General features: G+C 38.2%; 1 protein-coding gene across 2 annotated transcripts in view; it reads left to right on the top strand.

Annotated features, from left to right (window-relative positions):
- Positions 1 to 2,269: 2,269 nt before the first annotated feature.
- Positions 2,270 to 6,946, top strand: part of LOC109895604 (serine-rich coiled-coil domain-containing protein 1) — a 117,909-nt gene continuing 113,232 nt past the window's right edge. For both annotated transcript variants that reach the window (XM_031830445.1, XM_031830446.1), the window contains exon 1: positions 2,270 to 2,448. The gene's annotated coding sequence lies outside the window, so the exon portion shown is untranslated. The remainder of the gene's footprint in view (positions 2,449 to 6,946) is intronic.

Below are 6,946 nucleotides of genomic sequence, written 5' to 3'. Positions count from 1 at the left end.
TATCAATTCGTTAGTAGATGAACAGAGGAGCCTGTTCACCACCTCCATTTCCTGATGATCAAGAGTATCCTTATGACATCTAGCACGGAAGTTTAAAAAAATCCGCCACAGCTTTTTTCTCAAAGGAAAAAAGCATGCACATATTTCAAAACAACATATTACTTTTAGCGTTTTAGCTACTTATTATTTTATCTATAAAATGTCTTGCACAACTAGCAAAATTTTGTTTTTATCGCTTTGCAAATTTTGTTTTGGGATTCCACTGCTGAAAAAGTAATTTGCCTGGTGAGTGGGAATGGAGGAGTCTCATTTCATACAAGCACGTTTCCTCGCCTCAGCTCCTCTATTACCTTTTTCAAAGCAGGAGAGAGGCGATATGAGTCGAGCAAAACCAATTGAGCTTCTCCCTAGGTCGCCTTGGTGAGGGGGCCTGATGTTGAAAGACCCGAAACACCGAATGACCCCAAGTTACATCACTGTGTCCAAGAGCATTGTCATATGTATCCAATCAATAGTACAGATAATAGTAATGGTAGCAAACTAAACGTAATACAGCACGGGGAAAATGCAACACAGCAAAAAAGACTATGCAATTATACACAATGCGCACAGTAGGCTAATCATATTCTATGAATAAGCTCTTTCATGAGAGCCTATATTTGGTTTCCTGACAGGGCAACTGGGTGATTGAATGGCGGCACACCTGCAATTATGGTAAGCTACAGAACAGATGGCATTAAACAGCCTGTAACTTACTGTTCAACTGTTGTAGCTATGTTATTGCATTTTGATCAATACACAAGGTCAAATTCCATTTGACAAAGAAGTTGAATTTTGGTAAGTGGCCATACTGTTACTTGCCAGCATCACCAGGCCAGCAATTGGTCCAGCGCATCACCTGCTTCATGAGGATGCTGCTCAGTCGTCAGGGAAGAAGGGGTGCACGCCACGCATGCTCGTGAGCTGTGTAATGCGGAAGGGGGAAGCAAAGAGATTACATTAGCGTCAAGCGAGCAACATTAGCGTCCTGGCAGCAACATTAAGATTTCCGGTTTTTCGATTGTGGCTTCAAAATAAAAGTGTGGTACAACGCTATGATACGAAATCAATAATTTTGCAGCTTTGCATAGTGACTAATGTTAAAATTAGGTTACAAAAGTATAACTACATTGGTAAAAAAACTCAAACTAATTACTACTTTACATAAGATAAATAATATAAAGGGGAGCACATTGAGAAATGGTTGGATCTTCAATAAATTAATGTAATGAACATAATATTCTAACATAACCTACTGATCTAGCACTAGAGTCTATATATGGTGTTATTTCCTGTCTACATTTCAAACAGCACTTTCTACTCCACACATTCCATTGGTCCCAATGCAATACAGTGTAGTGTAGGCCTATAAATTACATATTGGCTTATAAAGAAAAACTATTATGAGCTGATGCAAAAGTGTGGTGGGGAATACTCTGTAGGGTCTGTAGAATCTATATATGGTCTTGCATTGGGACCAATTGAATGGTGGAGTAGAAAGTGTTGCTGGATATTTAGACCTCAATCCCCCATGAAATAACACAATATATAGATTCTACAGACCCTAGTGAGTAATCCAAACTCTACTTTTACTTCGGCACCTAGAATAGTTTGCTCTATATAAGCCAATATGTATTTAAAGTGGTAATCAGTAGCTAATACAATAACAAAGCTGCACCCCACCATTGTTTAGGGAAAAAGCGGAGGTGTGGGCCTTGAGAAATTGAACCATTCTTAAATTCATAGACCTCTATGGATGCATGGATTTGACTGTCAATGATATACAAATTATAGTGTTAACCATGTTTTAAAGCTACATTTACTTTGTTTATAAACATTTAGAGTAAAACAAGCTTATACAATGGAGTTTGATGGGGTACAACCATTGAACTAAGCTCATGAGGCATTTATAAGTTATAGTCTTCAATAATCAATGGGTACATATCATGCATTTTTAAGTCCAAAAATGGTTGCAGCAACTGCTTATTGCCTCTTTTATTATACAGTGTATTGCATTGGGGGCATTTATTTTACCTTGAATGTGTTTTAAAACCCACATTTAATGCACATGTCATAAAATATGAGTCATTGTTAATGTTTAGACAATTATGATTTATATCATGAATCAATACAGGTTGACACTATTCTACTATTACGTGGTGACTTTTATTTATTTTTAATCCAAAATTCCGTGACCCGGAAGTACTAATTTAGTGTAGCTGGTAGAGATTATACGTCATTGAGGTGCATTTGTGCGATAGATTATTAAATTAACCATGCTATGCAGCCACATGAAAATCTTACAGATATAGCAAAACTATCAATATTCAATCAATAGGTTTAAATATATTCAGACGAGCTTCGTCTGTCATTGGAAGGAGCAGCCTGGACATTGGAATTCAGCTGAAGGTAACACATTTCTGCTATCTTGACTAGCTAACTGCGGCTTCTTCGCCGGGGCTCGCTCACACATGCATCTTTCTTTTCAGCCAAAAACAGCGAGATTTGAGTCGTCTGTAGTTTTCGTATTATGGCAGTATTTGGTCCACATTACTTGCCCGGACCATGATTTTCCCCGTTCCACAAATAACATTGAGATTATGTTTGGACATTGGCATTTACAGCGTTGACGTTTGACAGCTCAAGCTGCTGTCCTGCATTCAAATATGGAAGCTAGCGAATGTAAGGAGGTAAAATTAGTTTTATATTGGATATTCGGTTCTCTGGTCAATTGCTATTAAACCAAGCATGCCATGACTATGAAGATGGTATATTCTGAATCAATTTAGATTTTTTTTTTTTTGGTGGGTGTCTTTCAATCTTCAGTAGCTGTTACACAAAGCGAGCTATGACTAAAAAACTATTATATATTCAGAATCAGGGGAGAATATGTAAAAAAAAAAATCCACAGTATTATTTAGAAAATGTGTTGGATTTTTGTTGTCACTTTCAATCTTCAGTAGCTCTTAGACAAAGCATGCCATAACTATGACAATTATATATTCTAAATCACGGGAGGATGGACAAAAATGAACTTTATATTTATTTACATTGCTTAGTTTTTCTTGTTGTTTTTGGTAACATTTTCATAGTCATGGCATGATTTGTGTAAGGGCTATTGATGATTCAAAAATGTAAATTAAAGAGATTTATAAAATAAAAGCATTTTTTTTTTCACATCCTCTCCTGATTCTGAATAGTCATGGCACGCTTTGTCTAAGAGCTATTGATGAGCGAGAACCAAATATCCACCGAATATCCAATATATATATATATATATATTTTTTTTTTACCTCTGTAGCTAATGTTAGCTAGCTGGCTAAATTCATAGCAAGGAGACAATTTACTACTATCATGAGCTACCTCATGATGTTACTCCAGATTACATCTAGTGAGTTATCAAGATACCCACGTTAACATTTTAATAGCAATGTATACAGCAGCTGTAGTTTGCTACATCATGTACACCAGTGCAACAACTGTCAGTGTTTCTCAACAGTGAATTAGCTAGCTAGCTAGGCTAGTAGTCATATTGCTCCATGACCTTTTTTGGAAGGGATTTTTGTGGCATGATTGATAACATTACCTAGCTAGTGCAGTGCATTCAACTTTAGACCTAGTTAGTCTTTTAAAGATTAAATAAGATGATTTGCCTATAGCCATGTTATAACTCCAACGCTGAGGCTTTTTACACATTTTGAATTATTTATAAAGGCATTATAAAGAATACAAATTGGTAAAAAGCCATATTTTGAGTCATCATGGCTAATGTGCCTAGTGAGATGATGCATAGGTCCTGCATTCCATAAAGAAAATAGCATTTATAGTACAGTATAGTTTTGTATTTAACTAGCAAGTCAGTCAAGAGAGAATTCGTATTTACAAACCTATCCGGCCAAAACTGGATGACGCTGGGCCAATTGTGCGCTGCCCTGTGGGACTTCCAATCACGGCCGGATGTGATACAGCCTGGATTCGAACCAGGGACTGTAGTGACGCCTCTTGCACTGAGATGCAGTGCCTTAGACCGCTGCGCCACTCGGGAGACCGAGTGTTGTCAGGAAACTCCCGTCACATTCGGGTTGTTCCATTTGAGTTCAACAAAGATTTTCTATTATATCGAGAACATAGTCAAGTAACCGCTCTAACAATGGAAATTAATGTCCTCAAAGATGGAACAACCCGAATGTGACGGGAGTTTCCTGACAACACTCGGTCTCCCGAGTGTGAGATCAGATGGGACTCTTCTAGCCAATGAAAGAGCAAAAATATTTTTTTTATGACAATGGTTCCACATATTCCCATGACAAGGGAAAACTATTATTTGTATTTTATTCTGTTATATTCCATTATAATGTTACTATAAAATACAGTGGGGCAAAAAAGTATTTAGTCAGCCACCAATTGTGCAAGTTCTCCCACTTAAAAAGATGAGAGGCCTGTAATTTTCATCATAGGTACATTTAAACTATGACAGACAAAATGAGGGGAGAAAATCACATTGTAGGATTTTTAATGAATTTATTTGCAAATTATGGTGGAAAATAAATATTTGGTCAATAACAAAAGTTTCTCAATACTTTGTTATATACCCTTTGTTGGCAATGACAGAGGTCAAATGTTTTCTGTAAGTCTTCACAAGGTTTTCACACATTGTTGCTGGTATTTTGGCCCATTCCTCCATGCAGATCTCCTCTAGAGCAGTGATGATTTGGGGCTGTTGCTGGGCAACACGGATTTTCAACTCCCTCAAGATTTTCTATGAGTTTGAGATCTGGAGACTGGCTAGGCCACTCCAGGACCTTGAAATGCTTCTTACGAAGCCACTCCTTCGTTGCCCGGGAGGTGTGTTTGGGATCATTGTCATGCTGAAAGACCCAGCCACGTTTCATCTCCAATGCCCTTGCTGATGGAAGGAGGTTTTCACTCAAAATCTCACGATACATGGCCCCATTCATTCTTTCCTTTACACGGATCAGTCGTCCTGGTCCCTTTGCAGAAAAACAGCCCCAAAGCATGATGTTTCCAACCCCATGCTTCACAGTAGGTATAGTGTTCTTTGAATGCAACTCAGCATTCTTTGTCCCCCAAACACGACGAGTTGAGTTTTTACCAAAAGGTTCTATTTTGGTTTCATCTAACCATATGACATTCTCCCAATCTTCTTCTGGATCATCCAAATGCTCTCTAGCAAACTTCAGATGGGCCTGGACATGTACTGGCTTAAGCAGGGGGACACGTCTGGCACTGCAGGATTTGAGTCCCTGGCGGTGTAGTGTGTTACTGATGGTAGGCTTTGTTACTTTGGTCCCAGCTCTCTGCAGGTCATTCACTAGGTCCCCCCGTGTGGTTCTGGGATTTTTGCTCACCGTTCTTGTGATCATTTTGACCCCACAGGGTGAGATCTTGCGTGGAGCCCCAGATCGAGGGAGATTATCAGTGGTCTTGTATGTCTTCCATTTCCTAATAATTTCTCCCACAGTTGATTTATTCAAACCAAGCTGCTTACCTATTGCAGATTCAGTCTTCCCAGTCTGGTGCAGGTCTACAATTTTGTTTCTGGTGTCCTTTGACAGCTCTTTGGTCTTGGCTATAGTGGAGTGTGACTGTTTAAGGTTGTGGACAGGTGTCTTTTATACTGATAACAACTTCAAACAGGTGCCATTAATACAGGTAACGAGTGGCGGACAGAGGAGCCTCTTAAAGAAGAAGTAACAGGTCTGTGAGAGCCAGAAATCTTGCTTGTTTGTAGGTGACCAAATACTTATTGTCCACCATAATTTGCAAATAAATTCATAAAAAGTCCTACAATGTGATTTTCTGGATTTTCTTTTCTCATTTTGTCTGTCATAGTTGGAGTGTACCTATGAAAATTACAGGCCTCTCATCTTTTTAAGTGGGAGAACTTGCACAATTAGTGGCTGACTAAATCGTTTTTTGCCCCACTGTATGTGTGTTCCAATTTTGTTCCAATCAAAAGGGGTGCTGTCAAAAAGTGATTAAAATCAGATGGAACCACCCATTCTTTTGCACACCTTGGTTCTTCCATTAATTGAGAGCTGTCGAAAGATTTTTCATGCCAAGACATTACATTACTTGCCTAGTAGGACACGTGATACACAGTAGCATTAAAATTAGAGCTCTATAAAGGGATTAGGGTTCCATTTGGGATGCTATCTATGGCATGTTTATGTTGGTTTAGTTTTGGAATCAGAAATACCTCTGTCCAAAAAAACAAAAAAAACCACTTGGTTGTTATTCACCAGCACTGTCGAGTATGGGCATGACAGAGTATTAATTGCTTGTGTGATTTATTAACATTGTTTGCCAAGTAGCTTATTATAATAAATAATAATAATAAAATGTATTTGAGATGTCACTAATGTCAGGCTGATAATATCGATGGCCTCCTAGTTCTAAGACTCTTCTGTAGCTTTTGTACTGTGTACGCAACCTTTCTAGTTACACTTAGCCTAACTTGTGTTGAAATTGACTAGGCTTATTAGACATTCATATTGAACCTACAACTCCAAGTGAAAATAGACCTAACTATCTCTGGTTTTTCTCTGTGGGACTTTGCTCCATCCATGCAATCAGTAACGCGTTGGAGGTGGCCTATCTCTGTATTTTTCATAGAACTTCTAAGTTTGATAATACCCCCGTGGGCAATTTTAGCTGGGATATGCAAAACATTCCATTTGAATGGTCCAAAATAAGGCTATAGTGAAGTTAGTAATTGTTTTATTTATGAGGTATTGTGTAGTTGTATAAATGTTGTGTGATCCATCACGTCTAATGGCTTATTCCAATGAATGTATAGCCTACTCTTAATTATAGGTTTCCGGGAAAATGTTTCCTCAGTTTTAAATTGAAATGTGTGACTGAGGACAATACTGTAGGCTGCTAT

This window comes from Oncorhynchus kisutch, linkage group LG8, assembly GCF_002021735.2.
Source record: "Oncorhynchus kisutch isolate 150728-3 linkage group LG8, Okis_V2, whole genome shotgun sequence".
Taxonomy (NCBI): Eukaryota; Metazoa; Chordata; class Actinopteri; order Salmoniformes; family Salmonidae; genus Oncorhynchus; species Oncorhynchus kisutch.
The sequence above is the reverse complement of the archived record's forward strand: the minus strand, read 5'-3'. Positions and strand labels throughout refer to the sequence as shown.